Raw genomic sequence first — 18,707 nt, 5'->3', positions numbered from 1 at the left:
TTAGTCAGTTATATATATCCTTGGTTATATATGTACTTATTATTCCTTGTGAAATTTGTTTTCTTGATTTCTGCTCCCTATTAAAGTGCTGTTTTTGTATCTTTAGTCTTTGGTTTAATCCCTTAGTTTTACCACTGCCTTCGAACCTAGATCTGGCCCTGTAGCATACGAGTGCTACACAGCACTTAGGCGAAGGCAGCACCCAGCGTGGGGCTCGAACCCACGACCCTGAGATTAAGAGTCTCATGCTCTACCGACTGAGCTAGCCGGGCCAACACACAGATGTCGGGGCCTCTGGACCGGCAACTTTCTGAACCGGTTCTTCTCTGAGAAGTGCCTTCTGACTCCGAACCCCATAAAGCACAGCTGTGCTTATGTACTCGCTGTCTCCGTGGCGCAATCGGTTAGCGCGCTCGGCTGTTAACCGAGAGGTTGGTGGTTCAAACCCCCCTGGGGACGGCGTGTCTGATTTGGAGTGGATGATCTCTCCATGAGTCTCACTTTGTAGTGTGTTCGCTTCTTTGTCTTCAACTCGGATGAAAAAGTCTCGAAACCTCATGAAAAACGTCACTTCCTGTTGTAAACATGCCTCTCTTATGACGTTGATGTCGGACGTAATTTTCTTTTAATTTCAACATGGCGCTTTTCACACTCAACAGTAATTCTATTTTATAAATCTTTAAAATTTTTTATTTTGTGAAATGTATTATTAGCTATAAATGTAATTGCACGTGTTCGATTTAGAGAATACTATATCGTGACCATGAACAGTATCCTAGCATGCAATATCAGATTTTTACCAGACTTGTTAGTCTCTTTGGTTTGTTTGTAGTTTGCCTCTCGAAAAACGAATATTGCTGTGAATCTACTAAAATATTTTAGAAAGCTTATAACGTGCTTTGACTAGTTTGTCTTTCTTGATTGTTTGTCTCTCGGAAAAAATAATCTTACTCCAAAACTGCTAAAATATAACGCAACAACACACAGCAGCGTGTTCATGGAGGCAGCCATGTTTGTTCCAAGTTGTGGTAGCACGGACGGGTGATTGTCGGACGTGATGTCACTCAACTCGGAATTTCCGAGTTCCAAGAGAAAAACAAACGCAGCGTTTCTCTCGCAACAAAAAGAACTGATTGTATAAGATAAGCTTGGATGATCTCAGAAGGAAACAACAACAAATTTGCGTGTGGTATACATGGCACAAAAAACACAGCGCTATGCACTTCTACAGCATCGCAGACGGAATGCTTTCTGGGCGTGTCGTAGCTGGGGTGTAGCACGTCGAGGGGAGATTTCATAGCGCCGGATGGGTCCCCAGTAGCACCTTTTGGTGCACCGTGCTGGGGGGGAAGACTCTGGCACTCTTTCACGTTGCCAGCACTCACATCAAGCAAAGGGGACCAGCAAGGAACGCCATACTGGCAGCAAGAAGCACAGCCTGAATGGCACTCAGGAGAACCAGCGCAGGGGGCACCAGGATTTGAACCTAGGACCTCTTGATCTGCAGTCAAATGCTCTACCACTGAGCTATACCCCCGCAGGCAGAGCAAAGGAGATGAGGTGGAAACACAAGCCACTTTGACACACTCTGTGGCTACTCTTTGTGCAGCATTAAGCTGTAACCCAGTCAAGAAAAAAGCAACTTCTCCTTTAAACTGGACTTTGTGCTTGTGCCCACATACATGCATGTATGTGTTTATTCAAGTTCCTATATAAATTAAAATCTCTAATTAGCTACTCAGATTAGATTAACGAAATATGATTTTGGAAATGCTTTCTTTTTTTTATTCAAAATTTCAGCTTTTCTAATCAGGTTTTCAAAAAAAGGTGTGTGTCTAAATGGCCTGAAATGTCGTCCCTTAGAAGTAAGTCATGGTGTTGTCCGCACTCCCTGCTGCACTGGGGCTCTCCGGGGTTAATGGTAATGCTTTAGTACTAATCTTATTTGTAATTTGATCCGACCTTTTCACTCAGTCTGTCAAAAGGACTTTGAACCAGTCTTCATTTTTAAATTATTTGCTTAATCATCTTTCTTTATAAAATGTTTCCATCCATCCACAGGTACTCAGGAATAAAACGCCGATACTCCAGGCACAGGGACATTAATATCCATGCACTCATATTCCCTGAGCTACTTAGCTATGTCCTACACAGCGCTGGGAATTTCAGGTCCAGAAGTTACAAATCCAGACTTACTGTAGATTTTGTTTCTACCAACCTGTGTACTACCACACAGTACTACCACACAGTACTACCACACAGTACTACCACACAGTACTGTGTGACTGTGACTGTTTATGTTCAACTGGCTGGTAGAGACAATATCTTGGTCTGGATTTGTAGCGTCTGGACCTGAAATATCCAACACTGGTTCTACCTCCTGCTTCTCCAAAGCTGGTGTAATTACTGCCTTTGCACTTACGACTTTCCATCCTGACTTTTGGCATGTACGCAGTGTTGCGGTGGGCTGGAGATTTTCCTTTGTATCCGATTAACTTTTAGAGCCAAAATAAGGGCAAAATGCTGACTTCTCTCATTGGACTCTGATGAATTCTCACCTGCTTCTTCCTTCTCTTCATCCATCAGCACCAGGCTGCCGATTCCTGCACTGCACTTACCTCTTTCCATCGTCCTGTACCCAAGACAAACATGAAAGCTCTACAGCAGGCTATATCACATGCATGTTAGGCATCTGATGAAACACACCCACGATCCAGGATTCCATTACGGGATAGAGGTTAGGGCACATCATCACCGTTCTGCCAGTCCGCCTCGTTTCAGCACCGTAACCTCGCCTGGTACCTGCACCCCGTCTATGAGTCACCCAAGCCATGTGAATCATCTCACAGGAACATCGTTTCATTTCCCACCCTCTATCCATCACATCCAAATATACCCCGTTCAGCTGACTGTGTCATGAGATGCCATAACTTTTTAATGATGACTATGTACCCTCACTTAAAGATATATACATATATTGGATGCACAGTCACTAGTTTTCCAGCTGCCAGACCCAAGAATTATATATTTTTTCTTTTTTTTGCTGAAGTCTTATGCTATTGAGTCTCCATGGCTGTTTGCCTGTACCTACTATTATCATTAAACTTCATCACACAGGAAGTTCTTGATTTTCAAAAACACTCCCTATTAATAGGACCCCGGGGCTGTCCGTTCAGTGCCTGTAATTCCACACACCATACCACAGCGTCACCTCAATAGATAGATAGTTAGATAGATAGATAGATAGATAGATAGATAGATAGATAGATAGATAGATAGATAGATAGATAGATTCCGAATATGAGATAGTAGCAATATAGCAAAGCATGATATACTAACTTCTTTAGGTGTAATATGGATGTAGCATGTGCATATGGGGCGGTGAGTAGCTCTGTGGATTATCTCTCTGTGCCTGTGATCTGAAGGCTGGCAGTATGACTTCCCTTGAGCGAGACCTTTTACCCCAATTCCTCCAGTGACTGGCTGACCCTACTGTCTTATGTGTATGTTACTTTGATCAAATGTAAATATATCTACACAGTTTTTTTCTTAGCCCACTATATGATCACTCAGTTTATATATACAGTAAGTTCCCTTTTAATGTTTTTATTAGCTGAGACAACCCTGCCAGAGACTTAACTTAAACATTAACTGAAGCCCCCGCAACCCAGTAGGATAAGCGGTTTGGAAAATGGATGGATGGATGGATTAACTGAAGCACATGCGCAAACATCCTCGACAAAATACTTTGTAAAGCTTCTAACTATCGAATTCTACGGTAAAATCATAGACTCTTTACTGTGTTGTTTCATTGTTTATTTGTATCTGATCATCCACATGAAATGTTCTCATATTTCACTCGTTGTACCTTAATTGTTTGTAATCTATAGCCGTGTTTTCCAGCCAGGTCCTCGGGGAGCCTGGGACGTCGTGTGTTTTTGCTCACTCCCAGCTTCGAGAAACACTGACTTACTGGTTTGGAGTGTGAGCTTCTATCCCAGGAGACTCTAAATAAAGACCTACACAGGGTGAAATGTGTTGCTGGGCAAATGGATTCTTAAGAAAGGCTCATAATGATGGAAAGAGCCAAGCTGTGCTGTTTAGTACACAGTGCACAGTCCAAACATCCTGAATAATTAGTTTTATATGCTCAGTAGAAGCATTTTGATTTGTTTAGTCTGAGTCTGGGGCTCTTCTGGGGGCTAAATTGAGTGATTAATGCAGATATTTGTTTGATTGAGCAGTTTATTTTCTAGGTTCCCGCGACCCAGTAGGATAAGCGGTTTGGAAAACGGATGAATGGGTGGATTTTCTAGGTTTGTCATTTATGCAGCTGATGCAAAGCTAGTGATGTGGCAGGAAAAAACCCACCAATTTTTATGAGGAGCCAAAAGACTCCTGTCATATTATTAAAGCAATTAGTCACCTTTAACGCAGCAGACCAAAGTCGACATAATGCGACATATATGTGGGATGCTGACTTAGAATGTAAAGGCAGTCAGCTTACAAACCCCGCAGTGTTTCATAGCAAGTTAGAAATCTCTCACCAGCCTTTGGGAATCTGAATCATGAGCAGACACATGAGCTTTGGCTGGAAATTGCCTCTCAAATTGTTAAATTGCCCCTCAGGGACAAATAAAGTTTTTTGATTTGATTGGATTTGAAATCAAGCTTGGAATGTGGTGATTTTCCTTTATTTTTCGCTGACAAATTCTATGAATAAATCTTAACTTTTCCCTTCCACCAATGGATGACCAAGCTTCTTATTGAGAAAAGTTGCCTGTAAGGAATATCAATGAAAAACACAAGTTGTGTTACTTAAAATGTTATATCCACCTGATTCAAGCAGATTATCTGCCCTCCTGCTGGAAACATAGTGGGTGGGCTTATTCTCAGTAATGAAAGATGGCAGAGTGGAACTGTGTAGTTCCGCTTGCAGAATGGGGCTCCTGCTTGCACTCATACTCTACTTAGATCTTTTCTTGAAGAGGACTGATGTCTTGAAATTTCATGCTGGAGTCACATGTCTTCACCAAGTGGGACGTCTCCCTTCCGGCTGCTTGAGGTGGCTACTTACAGCAAAATGTTTGGTGCTCTGTGTGGTCCTCTGAAGCTCAAAGCTGGTTTATGGAAGAGCATCAGACAGCAGCATCTCCGTGGTCAAAACAGAATTTTAGTCAGTCATCTCAGCTGTCATGGTGTACATTCATGATGAGGATAGGCAGATCCAGAAAAGATCTAGGTTGTTCTTTTGTCTCGTGTTTGTTGAAGACCCCCCACCCCTGAAATGTTAAATACCACATGTTTCCTGTACAGGTCAGCGACAATGGGGCTTTTGGTGCTTAAGTGATTTATAATTTGACATCCCTGACTGTCATGCGTTATATTTCATCATTAGCTGTCGTCGTAGTTTTGCCTGGTACTGTGAGTCTTTGACTGATATGCTGGCAGTTACAATTTCGAAAGGTTACTGGGGGTAATTAAAGGTGTGCATGCCCCCCCATGGCTTCTCTGCACCTCCCCCCGTCACTCTTACTCTGTCTGCCACTGGTCCCCTCTGGGGAAAGTCAGGGATCTTGTGAACACAGAGCCACTTCCAAATTAATCATTTTCACCAATTTTTCCTGGGGCGACAAAATCTGTAAGGCTACAATGGGGACTCAAAAGCCTCTAGTTAGAAGAGTCAGTTTTGTTGGTTTCAGTTTGTTTTCCTTAAATAAGTATGCAAGCAGCATTCTTCCATATTCTTGGTGCCACGTTATAATTACCAAAAAGCATTTTAAAAGCGTATGTACAGTATATACTTCCATCAAAATGTCATTACTGTTTTACTGGTACAGTCCCTGAGAAGTGCAGTAGTAGAATATTCAGTGCACTTTCATAATGCATTCATAGAACATTCATAAGCAGCATATAATTACAGCTTAACATCCTAAAATACCTTAGCAGCTTTAATAGAGATTAATAATAAACATTATATGGTCATAACAAGCATTTTAATCGTATAACATGTTTGTTAAGGTATACTTACGTGCTGCTTATGAATGTTCTATGAATGCATTATGGATGCATTCAATAAAAAAGCATCATCAGACATTGATTACGATGATATACTTGAATGAACTGCTACTTTGTGCAGCATGATGAAGTGGAAATCAAGGATGATAGTTTAAAAGTACTGTTTATGTGGTCGTCTTTCACAGTGAGAGTGAAAAGCAGAAAGACAGGCAGGAAGGGAGGGGGCGGCCACATGCTGAAGTATGTGCCCACCTGACACAGCTTTTAATGAGCTCTGCTTTCGCAGTTCCTCTTAGGACTTCGACTGTCCCGTTCCCATCTCTAGGAGTGCAGTGCGTTTGTCGCTGAATCATATTTTATTTTTTAAAAAGTCTCTTCCATATGGACTTTCACAGACAGTGTTATTTTTGTTTTGATGCACATAGTATCACCATATGAAAGGATGAACGGCTTAACAGCATGATATGTTTTCAGGAGAGAAATTACACAGTAATTGAATTCGCCCACGTACTAAAAAATACATGAATATCCAGTGGCATGAAAAGTATGTAGTCTGATCTTCATCTAAGGGACCACAATGAAAAAACAGTCTCTTTTAACTGATATCGCACAAATGATTGTGCCGTTCCTCTACATACTGAATGCTTGTGTGTGAATAGCTAGACTAATGACTTCAACAAAAGGTAAATGGAGCCATGACATGGTCAAGCTGGAGTCCCATCAATGAAATGAGACTAGGGGTCTGGGATTGGCCTACTGTACTTTGACACTCAAAAACAAAACACTCAAATATTTTGAGTTTGCTATTGACAAGAAACATCTAGTGATGTGAAGAATGCCTCGCCAAAATCTTTGAAGACCTGTAATCAAGAACTTTCGACTTGCATAGTCATAAATATTCATCAGTCATTAGTTAAATTAACTGTTCATAAATGGAGACAGTTTAGTAGTGGGGCTGCCCTCTAGAAGGGGACTCCTGGCCAAGGTGAGTTTGATGGAACAGTGCAGAATGCTCAGTAAGACCTAAAAGAACCACACAGTAGACTCTGAAGGAATCACTGGAACCATCTCTGTTCAGGAGATGACCATTCGCATAACACTGAAGAGTCCATGGTAGGAGACCATGGAGAAGCCGCTGCTCTGCAAACAAAGAAATAAAAGCTGTTTGTGCAGCTGAAGTTTGCCAAGCACCACCCTCTCGCTCCACAATCTTACTGGAAATATGTCTCACTGACTGATGGACATGACATTGAATTGTTCTGGAGGAACGTGCAGTATTACATTTTTGTAAGAAGGACCTGTTTGAATGCATCATGCCATTGGTGAAGTACAGAGGAAGGAGCAACATGTCCACCAGCTGAAGCTCAGCAGAAGCTGGATGATACAGCAGGACAATCATCTTAAACTTCAAAGTGATCCTACGACAGAATTGGTCAGAAATAACATCTGCCTTCCGGAGTGGCCCAGTCAGAGGCGAGACCTTAGCGCAACACAGCTTTGGTGGAATGACATCATGAGACAATCGCAGAAGACATCTTAATGGTTGACTGGACTGAAGCAGATCTGTAAGGAAGAATGGGTCAAAAAAAAAGAATGTGATCTGTGGCTATTGTTTTAGGTTCCATGCTCTTAGATCCATGCATCTGTTATTCAATGTAGATTACAAATGTGCATGACATTTTCAGCATGAACACATATTCAGTTTCTGCTTTTTGTCAGCAATGAAAAAACAATCCCAAAGATGTATTGGTGCCCGTAACTTTATATTTAGAATATAAGATACCATAAAACATTTTGAAAATTCTTTCTCAGGGGACCAGCCTCTCACACTTGGAATGCTGATTAATGGAACGTACAGCAAAAAAAGATAAGAATATAATTCAACAGTCAAAATATGAAACGTTTGCCCTAATTAAAAAGGGAATTATGTTTTATCGGCTACACTCTTGATTAAAGTTAAATTGAAATATTTGTATGAACCATTAAAATAGAAAAGTCAGTTATTTATTTAATTTTACATACTGAAAATATTGTGCAGTCATGGGCAAGAGACAGGTATTTAAAGTAAGGAATTATATAAAGATGATTATTATGGAACCTGCGCCTGTTACATAAATAAACTTTGCATGCAGAAGGAGGCAGCAATAGATGCTACTCTGCAGCCTCATATTTCCAGGCTTGCGAGTTTGATTCTCATCCCAATTTCTCAGTGTGTGGGTATTTTGCAACCTGCCCCCCCCCTCCCATGTTTTGACAGCTTTTCCTCTGGCGTTGCAGATTCCTCCCATATTCCAAAAAGATAATGCGTTTGGGTCTCTGAATTGTCCACAGTGTGTGATTGTGAACATCTGTGTGTGTGTGTTTGTGTGAGATTGTGCACACACTTACCATGATCTTGGGGGGGCAAGTGACCACAGAAAACTGGTTATGTTTTTCCTCTCTGCCCCAGACCACCCCCTCCAAACTCCGATGTCCAGCTTCACGCCCAGTTGTGGCCCTTCTGGTCATGAAGCTGAGACTGATGTCTTCTGTTTTCCCAGCTATTTCACTAAACCTGACTTCACCCAGATGTACAAATAAAGCCGTCATTCTGTCAGTGGTGAGTCCTACGATTTGTGGGCGAAATATAGCCACAACATTATGCATATTTGTTCTGGTTTTGCTGGAGTGGGGGATGGAAAACCATGGTAACAACAGCATTATATAGCAGAAGTTTGGATAAATTAAGGTCATATATTATACAAGGTTTTTTTGGAAGCATTACTTTATCAACAACAATAATAAATAGTGAGAAGCACTTTGCACTGAATGCGGAATGAAACTGGTGACCAATGCAAATCACTAGCGACAGGAGTGAGATGCTTTCGAGCTGTTATATTGTAGCATAATTATTTGCAAATGTGTATGGAAAGTTGTGTGACTGGATCTCAATCCATGTGTGTGTAAACTAAATGTGTAAAAGAATTTGTAAATGCATACTGAGATTTGCAAATGTGTACAGGAATCAGTAAATGTGCATTCGCAATCCACGTGCATAATCAAATTCGTAAACCTGTAAAAGAATCTTTGCATAAATGTGTTAATGCGTAGAAAATCTGTAAATGCATATTTGGTTATCAGTGGCTAAAAAGTCTAAGTGTTTTGTTCCAAGAGCCGTAAATGCAGACCAGTCATCAGTTACAGCTCAGACGGGCCTCTCAATTGGCAATGAAGCAATTTTACGAAGTACACTTCCAGTACAATAATGATAATAGGCAAGTTTAAGCTACAGATCCTGAGCAGAGGTGGGTTCAGGTCCAGAGAGTAAAAGTCCAGACTAAGATTTTGTCTCGACCAACCTGTTGAGTATCAAGAGTCACAGTCACAGAGTACGATACTGGTTGGTTAAAAGAAAATCTTGGTGTGGACTTTTACTCTCTGGACCTGGACTCTCCACCTCTGATGCTGAGCATAAATGTTTAAACACCTCAAGTTATAAAGCTTGAGCTAAATTACTCATAATGTAAATGATCCTGAATGTTTTTCTATTAATTGATACAAAAGGAAACACATGCTGTGTGAGTGTTTGCCCTGCAGTGTGTTGGCGGCTGCCCAGGGTTGGTTCCTGTCTGAGCCCATTGTTCCTGGGATAGGCTCCAGTCCCCCCCGTGACCCCAATTAGGATTAAGCGGTTACAGTGATGGATGGATGGATGGATGGATGGATGGAAACACATGCTTTTATGAACCTTTGCAAAAAATGGAGCTCAAAATTTTAAACCATTCATATTACAAAGTTCTATTTTTGAAAAATATTTAAATACTTTTCATCTTCATGATTCTTGCATTCATACATTAAAAGTGTTTTGAAATTTTTTTTAAAGGGTTTTCCATGTGTAAATGTGGAATCGGTGCATTGCATCCATCCCGGAGCTCTGCTGCACTGGACACCACAGTAAACAGGAAACTGCTGTGACTTGGGACTAACAATTGACTTTGCTAGAAGTAACATTACTATCCCAAAAGATCATAATAACAGAATTTCATGGCTATATGGTACGGCAGGAATGGGGGCCTGAGAGCACACATCCCTTTGAGGGACGAAGGTTATTAACAAAGAAAACAATATACAAAAGGGTCAGATGTGGAAGGCAGTACCTTCAGGGCGTCTGATGTGGACAGGGAAAGGCTCTGCACTGCAGCAGTGCCCCTACTGCTGCTGTTGTAAGGGTTAGCCAGTTTAGCTATTTAGAGAAGCCTTTACTCACTTACTGCACTTTATATTTGTTGGTTACCCTTAAGTCACGAAGACCTGCTCCTATTCCGCCCTTACCCTTACAGTAAGTCACGAAGACCTGCTCCTATTCCGCCCTTACCCTTAAGTCACGAAGCGCTGCTCCTATTCCGGCCTTACCCTTAAGTCACGAAGACCTGCTCCTATTCCGCCCTTACCCTTAAGTCACGACGCGCTGCTCCTATTCCGCCCTTAGTCTTAAGTCACGAAGCGCTGCTCCTATTCCGCCCTTACCCTTACAGTAAGTCACGAAGCGCTGCTCCTATTCCGGCCTTACCCTTAAGTCACGAAGAGCTGCTCCTATTCCGCCCTTAGTCTTAAGTCACGAAGCGCTGCTCCTATTCCGCCCTTACCCTTACAGTAAGTCACGAAGCGCTGCTCCTATTCCGGCCTTACCCTTAAGTCACGAAGCGCTGCTCCTATTCCGCCCTTACCCTTACAGTAAGTCACGAAGCGCTGCTCCTATTCCGCCCTTACCCTTACAGTAAGTCACGAAGCGCTGCTCCTATTCCGCTCTTACCCTTAAGTCACGAAGCGCTGCTCCTATTCCGCCCTTACCCTTAGAGTAAGTCACGAAGCGCTGCTCCTATTCCGCCCTTACCCTTAAGTCACGAAGCGCTACTCCTATTCCGCCCTTACCCTTAGAGTAAGTCACGAAGCACTGCTCCTATTCCGCCCTTACCCTTAAGTCACGAAGCGCTGCTCCTATTCCGCCCTTACCCTTACAGTAAGTCACAAAGCGCTGCTCCTATTCCGCCCTTACTCTTAAGTCACGAAGAGCTGCTCCTATTCCGCCCTTACCCTTAAGTCACGAAGCGCTGCTCCTATTCCGCCCTTACTCTTAAGTCACGAAGCGCTGCTCCTATTCCGCCCTTACCCTTAAGTCACGAAGCGCTGCTCCTATTCCGCCCTTACCCTTAAGTCACGAAGAGCTGCTCCTATTCCGCCCTTACCCTTAAGTCACGAAGCACTGCTCCTATTCCGCCCTTACCCTTACAGTAAGTCACGAAGCGCTGCTCCTATTCCGCCCTTACCCTTAAGTCACGAAACGCTGCTCCTATTCCGCCCTTACCCTTAAGTCACGAAGCGCTGCTCCTATTCCGCCCTTACCCTTCAGTCACGAAGCGCTGCTCCTATTCCGCCCTTACCCTTAAGTCACGAAGCGCTGCTCCTATTCCGCCCTTACCCTTAAGTCACGAAGTGCTGCTCTTATTCCGCCCTTACCCTTACAGTAAGTCACGAAGCGCTGCTCCTATTCCGCCATTACCATTAAGTCACGAAGCGCTGCTCCTATTCCGCCCTTACCCTTAAGTCACGAAGCGCTGCTCCTATTCCGCCCTTACCCTTAAGTTACGAAGCGCTGCTCCTATTCCGCCCTTACCCTTATGTCACATCGCGGTGCTCCTATTCCGCCCTTACCCTTAAGTCACGAAGCGCTGCTCCTATTCCGCCCTTACCCTTACAGTAAGTCACGAAGCGCTGCTCCTATTCCGCCCTTACCCTTAAGTCACGAAGCGCTGCTCCTATTCCGCCCTTACCCTTAAGTCACGAAGATCTGCTCCTATTCCGCCCTTACCCTTAGAGTAAGTCACGAAGCACTGCTCCTATTCCGCCCTTACCCTTAAGTCACGAAGCGCTGCTCCTATTCCGCCCTTACCCTTACAGTAAGTCACAAAGCGCTGCTCCTATTCCGCCCTTACTCTTAAGTCACGAAGAGCTGCTCCTATTCCGCCCTTACCCTTAAGTCACGAAACGCTGCTCCTATTCCGCCCTTACTCTTAAGTCACGAAGAGCTGCTCCTATTCCGCCCTTACCCTTAAGTCACGAAACGCTGCTCCTATTCCGCCCTTACCCTTAACTCACGAAGTGCTGCTCCTATTCCACCCTTACCCTTAAGTTACAAAGCGCTGCTCCTATTCCGCCCTTACCCTTAAGTTACAAAGCACTGCTCCTATTCCGCCCTTACCCTTAAGTTACAAAGCGCTGGTCCTATTCCGCCCTTACCCTTCAGTCACGAAGCGCTGCTCCTATTCCGCCCTTACCCTTAAGTCACGAAGCGCTGCTCCTATTCCGCCCTTACCCTTAAGTCACGAAGAGCTGCTCCTATTCCGCCCTTACCCTTAAGTCACGAAGCGCTGCTCCTATTCCGCCCTTACCCTTACAGTAAGTCACGAAGCGCTGCTCCTATTCCGCCCTTACCCTTAAGTCACGAAACGCTGCTCCTATTCCGCCCTTACCCTTAAGTCACGAAGCGCTGCTCCTATTCCGCCCTTACCCTTCAGTCACGAAGCGCTGCTCCTATTCCGCCCTTACCCTTAAGTCACGAAGCGCTGCTCCTATTCCGCCCTTACCCTTAAGTTACAAAGCGCTGCTCCTATTCCGCCCTTACCCTTAACTCACGAAGTGCTGCTCCTATTCCACCCTTACCCTTAAGTTACAAAGCGCTGCTCCTATTCCGCCCTTACCCTTAAGTTACAAAGCACTGCTCCTATTCCGCCCTTACCCTTAAGTTACAAAGCGCTGGTCCTATTCCGCCCTTACCCTTCAGTCACGAAGCGCTGCTCCTATTCCGCCCTTACCCTTAAGTCACGAAGCGCTGCTACTATTCCGCCCTTACCCTTACAGTAAGTCACGAAGCGCTGCTCCTATTCCGCCCTTACCCTTAAGTCACGAAGCGCTGCTCCTATTCCGCCCTTACCCTTACAGTAAGTCACAAAGCGCTGCTCCTATTCCGCCCTTACTCTTAAGTCACGAAGAGCTGCTCCTATTCCGCCCTTACCCTTAAGTCACGAAATGCTGCTCCTATTCCGCCCTTACCCTTAACTCACGAAGTGCTGCTCCTATTCCACCCTTACCCTTAAGTTACAAAGTGCTGCTCCTATTCCGCCCTTACCCTTAAGTTACAAAGCACTGCTCCTATTCCGCCCTTACCCTTAAGTTACAAAGCGCTGGTCCTATTCCGCCCTTACCCTTCAGTCACGAAGCGCTGCTCCTATTCCGCCCTTACCCTTAAGTCACGAAGCGCTGCTCCTATTCCGCCCTTACCCTTACAGTAAGTCACGAAGCGCTGCTCCTATTCCGCCCTTACCCTTAAGTCACGAAGCGCTGCTCCTATTCCGCCCTTACCCTTAAGTCACGAAGAGCTGCTCCTATTCCGCCCTTACCCTTAAGTCACGAAGCGCTGCTCCTATTCCGCCCTTACCCTTAAGTCACGAAGCGCTGCTCCTATTCCGCCCTTACCCTTAAGTCACGAAGATCTGCTCCTATTCCGCCCTTACCCTTAGAGTAAGTCACGAAGCACTGCTCCTATTCCGCCCTTACCCTTAAGTCACGAAGCGCTGGTCCTATTCCGCCCTTACCCTTCAGTCACGAAGCGCTGCTCCTATTCCGCCCTTACCCTTAAGTCACGAAGCGCTGCTCCTATTCCGCCCTTACCCTTAAGTTACAAAGCGCTGCTCCTATTCCGCCCTTACCCTTAACTCACGAAGTGCTGCTCCTATTCCACCCTTACCCTTAAGTTACAAAGCGCTGCTCCTATTCCGCCCTTACCCTTAAGTTACAAAGCACTGCTCCTATTCCGCCCTTACCCTTAAGTTACAAAGCGCTGGTCCTATTCCGCCCTTACCCTTCAGTCACGAAGCGCTGCTCCTATTCCGCCCTTACCCTTAAGTCACGAAGCGCTGCTACTATTCCGCCCTTACCCTTACAGTAAGTCACGAAGCGCTGCTCCTATTCCGCCCTTACCCTTAAGTCACGAAGCGCTGCTCCTATTCCGCCCTTACCCTTACAGTAAGTCACAAAGCGCTGCTCCTATTCCGCCCTTACTCTTAAGTCACGAAGAGCTGCTCCTATTCCGCCCTTACCCTTAAGTCACGAAACGCTGCTCCTATTCCGCCCTTACCCTTAACTCACGAAGTGCTGCTCCTATTCCACCCTTACCCTTAAGTTACAAAGCGCTGCTCCTATTCCGCCCTTACCCTTAAGTTACAAAGCACTGCTCCTATTCCGCCCTTACCCTTAAGTTACAAAGCGCTGGTCCTATTCCGCCCTTACCCTTCAGTCACGAAGCGCTGCTCCTATTCCGCCCTTACCCTTAAGTCACGAAGCGCTGCTCCTATTCCGCCCTTACCCTTACAGTAAGTCACGAAGCGCTGCTCCTATTCCGCCCTTACCCTTAAGTCACGAAGCGCTGCTCCTATTCCGCCCTTACCCTTAAGTCACGAAGAGCTGCTCCTATTCCGCCCTTACCCTTAAGTCACGAAGCGCTGCTCCTATTCCGCCCTTACCCTTACAGTAAGTCACGAAGCGCTGCTCCTATTCCGCCCTTACCCTTAAGTCACGAAACGCTGCTCCTATTCCGCCCTTACCCTTAAGTCACGAAGCGCTGCTCCTATTCCGCCCTTACCCTTCAGTCACGAAGCGCTGCTCCTATTCCGCCCTTACCCTTAAGTCACGAAGCGCTGCTCCTATTCCGCCCTTACCCTTAAGTTACAAAGCGCTGCTCCTATTCCGCCCTTACCCTTAACTCACGAAGTGCTGCTCCTATTCCACCCTTACCCTTAAGTTACAAAGCGCTGCTCCTATTCCGCCCTTACCCTTAAGTTACAAAGCACTGTTCCTATTCCGCCCTTACCCTTAAGTTACAAAGCGCTGGTCCTATTCCGCCCTTACCCTTCAGTCACGAAGCGCTGCTCCTATTCCGCCCTTACCCTTAAGTCACGAAGCGCTGCTCCTATTCCGCCCTTACCCTTACAGTAAGTCACGAAGCGCTGCTCCTATTCCGCCCTTACCCTTAAGTCACGAAGCGCTGCTCCTATTCCGCCCTTACCCTTAAGTCACGAAGAGCTGCTCCTATTCCGCCCTTACCCTTAAGTCACGAAGCACTGCTCCTATTCCGCCCTTACCCTTACAGTAAGTCACGAAGCGCTGCTCCTATTCCGCCCTTACCCTTAAGTCACGAAACGCTGCTCCTATTCCGCCCTTACCCTTAAGTCACGAAGCGCTGCTCCTATTCCGCCCTTACCCTTCAGTCACGAAGCGCTGCTCCTATTCCGCCCTTACCCTTAAGTCACGAAGCGCTGCTCCTATTCCGCCCTTACCCTTAAGTTACAAAGCGCTGCTCCTATTCCGCCCTTACCCTTAACTCACGAAGTGCTGCTCCTATTCCACCCTTACCCTTAAGTTACAAAGCGCTGCTCCTATTCCGCCCTTACCCTTAAGTTACAAAGCACTGTTCCTATTCCGCCCTTACCCTTAAGTTACAAAGCGCTGGTCCTATTCCGCCCTTACCCTTCAGTCACGAAGCGCTGCTCCTATTCCGCCCTTACCCTTAAGTCACGAAGCGCTGCTCCTATTCCGCCCTTACCCTTACAGTAAGTCACGAAGCGCTGCTCCTATTCCGCCCTTACCCTTAAGTCACGAAGCGCTGCTCCTATTCCGCCCTTACCCTTAAGTCACGAAGAGCTGCTCCTATTCCGCCCTTACCCTTAAGTCACGAAGCACTGCTCCTATTCCGCCCTTACCCTTACAGTAAGTCACGAAGCGCTGCTCCTATTCCGCCCTTACCCTTAAGTCACGAAACGCTGCTCCTATTCCGCCCTTACCCTTAAGTCACGAAGCGCTGCTCCTATTCCGCCCTTACCCTTCAGTCACGAAGCGCTGCTCCTATTCCGCCCTTACCCTTAAGTCACGAAGCGCTGCTCCTATTCCGCCCTTACCCTTAAGTCACGAAGTGCTGCTCTTATTCCGCCCTTACCCTTACAGTAAGTCACGAAGCGCTGCTCCTATTCCGCCATTACCATTAAGTCACGAAGCGCTGCTCCTATTCCGCCCTTACCCTTAAGTCACGAAGCGCTGCTCCTATTCCGCCCTTACCCTTAAGTTACGAAGCGCTGCTCCTATTCCGCCCTTACCCTTATGTCACGACGCGGTGCTCCTATTCCGCCCTTACCCTTAAGTCACGAAGCGCTGCTCCTATTCCGCCCTTACCCTTACAGTAAGTCACGAAGCGCTGCTCCTATTCCGCCCTTACCCTTAAGTCACGAAGCGCTGCTCCTATTCCGCCCTTACCCTTAAGTCACGAAGATCTGCTCCTATTCCGCCCTTACCCTTAGAATAAGTCACGAAGCACTGCTCCTATTCCGCCCTTACCCTTAAGTCACGAAGCGCTGCTCCTATTCCGCCCTTACCCTTACAGTAAGTCACAAAGCGCTGCTCCTATTCCGCCCTTACTCTTAAGTCACGAAGAGCTGCTCCTATTCCGCCCTTACCCTTAAGTCACGAAACGCTGCTCCTATTCCGCCCTTACCCTTAACTCACGAAGTGCTGCTCCTATTCCACCCTTACCCTTAAGTTACAAAGCGCTGCTCCTATTCCGCCCTTACCCTTAAGTTACAAAGCACTGCTCCTATTCCGCCCTTACCCTTAACTCACGAAGTGCTGCTCCTATTCCACCCTTACCCTTAAGTTACAAAGCGCTGCTCCTATTCCGCCCTTACCCTTAAGTTACAAAGCACTGTTCCTATTCCGCCCTTACCCTTAAGTTACAAAGCGCTGGTCCTATTCCGCCCTTACCCTTCAGTCACGAAGCGCTGCTCCTATTCCGCCCTTACCCTTAAGTCACGAAGCGCTGCTCCTATTCCGCCCTTACCCTTACAGTAAGTCACGAAGCGCTGCTCCTATTCCGCCCTTACCCTTAAGTCACGAAGCGCTGCTCCTATTCCGCCCTTACCCTTAAGTCACGAAGAGCTGCTCCTATTCCGCCCTTACCCTTAAGTCACGAAGCACTGCTCCTATTCCGCCCTTACCCTTACAGTAAGTCACGAAGCGCTGCTCCTATTCCGCCCTTACCCTTAAGTCACGAAACGCTGCTCCTATTCCGCCCTTACCCTTAAGTCACGAAGCGCTGCTCCTATTCCGCCCTTACCCTTCAGTTACGAAGCGCTGCTCCTATTCCGCCCTTACCCTTAAGTCACGAAGCGCTGCTCCTATTCCGCCCTTACCCTTAAGTCACGAAGTGCTGCTCTTATTCCGCCCTTACCCTTACAGTAAGTCACGAAGCGCTGCTCCTATTCCGCCATTACCATTAAGTCACGAAGCGCTGCTCCTATTCCGCCCTTACCCTTAAGTCACGAAGCGCTGCTCCTATTCCGCCCTTACCCTTAAGTTACGAAGCGCTGCTCCTATTCCGCCCTTACCCTTATGTCACGACGCGGTGCTCCTATTCCGCCCTTACCCTTAAGTCACGAAGCGCTGCTCCTATTCCGCCCTTACCCTTACAGTAAGTCACGAAGCGCTGCTCCTATTCCGCCCTTACCCTTAAGTCACGAAGCGCTGCTCCTATTCCGCCCTTACCCTTAAGTCACGAAGATCTGCTCCTATTCCGCCCTTACCCTTAGAATAAGTCACGAAGCACTGCTCCTATTCCGCCCTTACCCTTAAGTCACGAAGCGCTGCTCCTATTCCGCCCTTACCCTTACAGTAAGTCACAAAGCGCTGCTCCTATTCCGCCCTTACTCTTAAGTCACGAAGAGCTGCTCCTATTCCGCCCTTACCCTTAAGTCATGAAACGCTGCTCCTATTCCGCCCTTACCCTTAACTCACGAAGTGCTGCTCCTATTCCACCCTTACCCTTAAGTTACAAAGCGCTGCTCCTATTCCGCCCTTACCCTTAAGTTACAAAGCACTGCTCCTATTCCGCCCTTACCCTTAAGTTACAAAGCGCTGGTCCTATTCCGCCCTTACCCTTCAGTCACGAAGCGCTGCTCCTATTCCGCCCTTACCCTTAAGTCACGAAGCGCTGCTCCTATTCCGCCCTTACCCTTACAGTAAGTCACGAAGCGCTGCTCCTATTCCGCCCTTACCCTTAAGTCACGAAGCGCTGCTCCTATTCCGCCCTTACCCTTAAGTCACGAAGAGCTGCTCCTATTCCGCCCTTACCCTTAAGTCACGAAGCGCTGCTCCTATTCCGCCCTTACCCTTACAGTAAGTCACGAAGCGCTGCTCCTATTCCGCCCTTACCCTTAAGTCACGAAACGCTGCTCCTATTCCGCCCTTACCCTTAAGTCACGAAGCGCTGCTCCTATTCCGCCCTTACCCTTCAGTCACGAAGCGCTGCTCCTATTCCGCCCTTACCCTTAAGTCACGAAGCGCTGCTCCTATTCCGCCCTTACCCTTAAGTCACGAAGTGCTGCTCTTATTCCGCCCTTACCCTTACAGTAAGTCACGAAGCGCTGCTCCTATTCCGCCATTACCATTAAGTCACGAAGCGCTGCTCCTATTCCGCCCTTACCCTTAAGTCACGAAGCGCTGCTCCTATTCCGCCCTTACCCTTAAGTTACGAAGCGCTGCTCCTATTCCGCCCTTACCCTTATGTCACGACGCGGTGCTCCTATTCCGCCCTTACCCTTAAGTCACGA

The 18,707-nt window shown here is 46.4% G+C and overlaps 2 protein-coding genes and 3 non-coding genes across 8 annotated transcripts in view; 3 read left to right on the top strand and 2 right to left on the bottom strand.

Moving 5' to 3' along the window:
• The window catches only part of rpl36a (ribosomal protein L36A), a 135,705-nt gene that overhangs the window by 40,417 nt on the left and 76,581 nt on the right, over positions 1–18,707 (top strand). The window lies entirely within an intron of this gene.
• Positions 1–18,707, top strand: part of LOC125712497 (dystrophin-related protein 2-like) — an 89,211-nt gene that overhangs the window by 23,741 nt on the left and 46,763 nt on the right. The window lies entirely within an intron of this gene.
• trnak-cuu (transfer RNA lysine (anticodon CUU)) lies at positions 200–272 on the bottom strand. The gene has a single exon. It is a non-coding gene; the product is annotated as a tRNA-Lys (tRNA).
• trnan-guu (transfer RNA asparagine (anticodon GUU)) lies at positions 386–459 on the top strand. The gene has a single exon. It is a non-coding gene; the product is annotated as a tRNA-Asn (tRNA).
• trnac-gca (transfer RNA cysteine (anticodon GCA)) lies at positions 1,466–1,537 on the bottom strand. Its single transcript has one exon. It is a non-coding gene; the product is annotated as a tRNA-Cys (tRNA).

Source organism: Brienomyrus brachyistius, chromosome 18, assembly GCF_023856365.1.
Source record: "Brienomyrus brachyistius isolate T26 chromosome 18, BBRACH_0.4, whole genome shotgun sequence".
In the NCBI taxonomy this organism is placed as follows: domain Eukaryota; kingdom Metazoa; phylum Chordata; class Actinopteri; order Osteoglossiformes; family Mormyridae; genus Brienomyrus; species Brienomyrus brachyistius.
The sequence above is the reverse complement of the archived record's forward strand: the minus strand, read 5'-3'. Positions and strand labels throughout refer to the sequence as shown.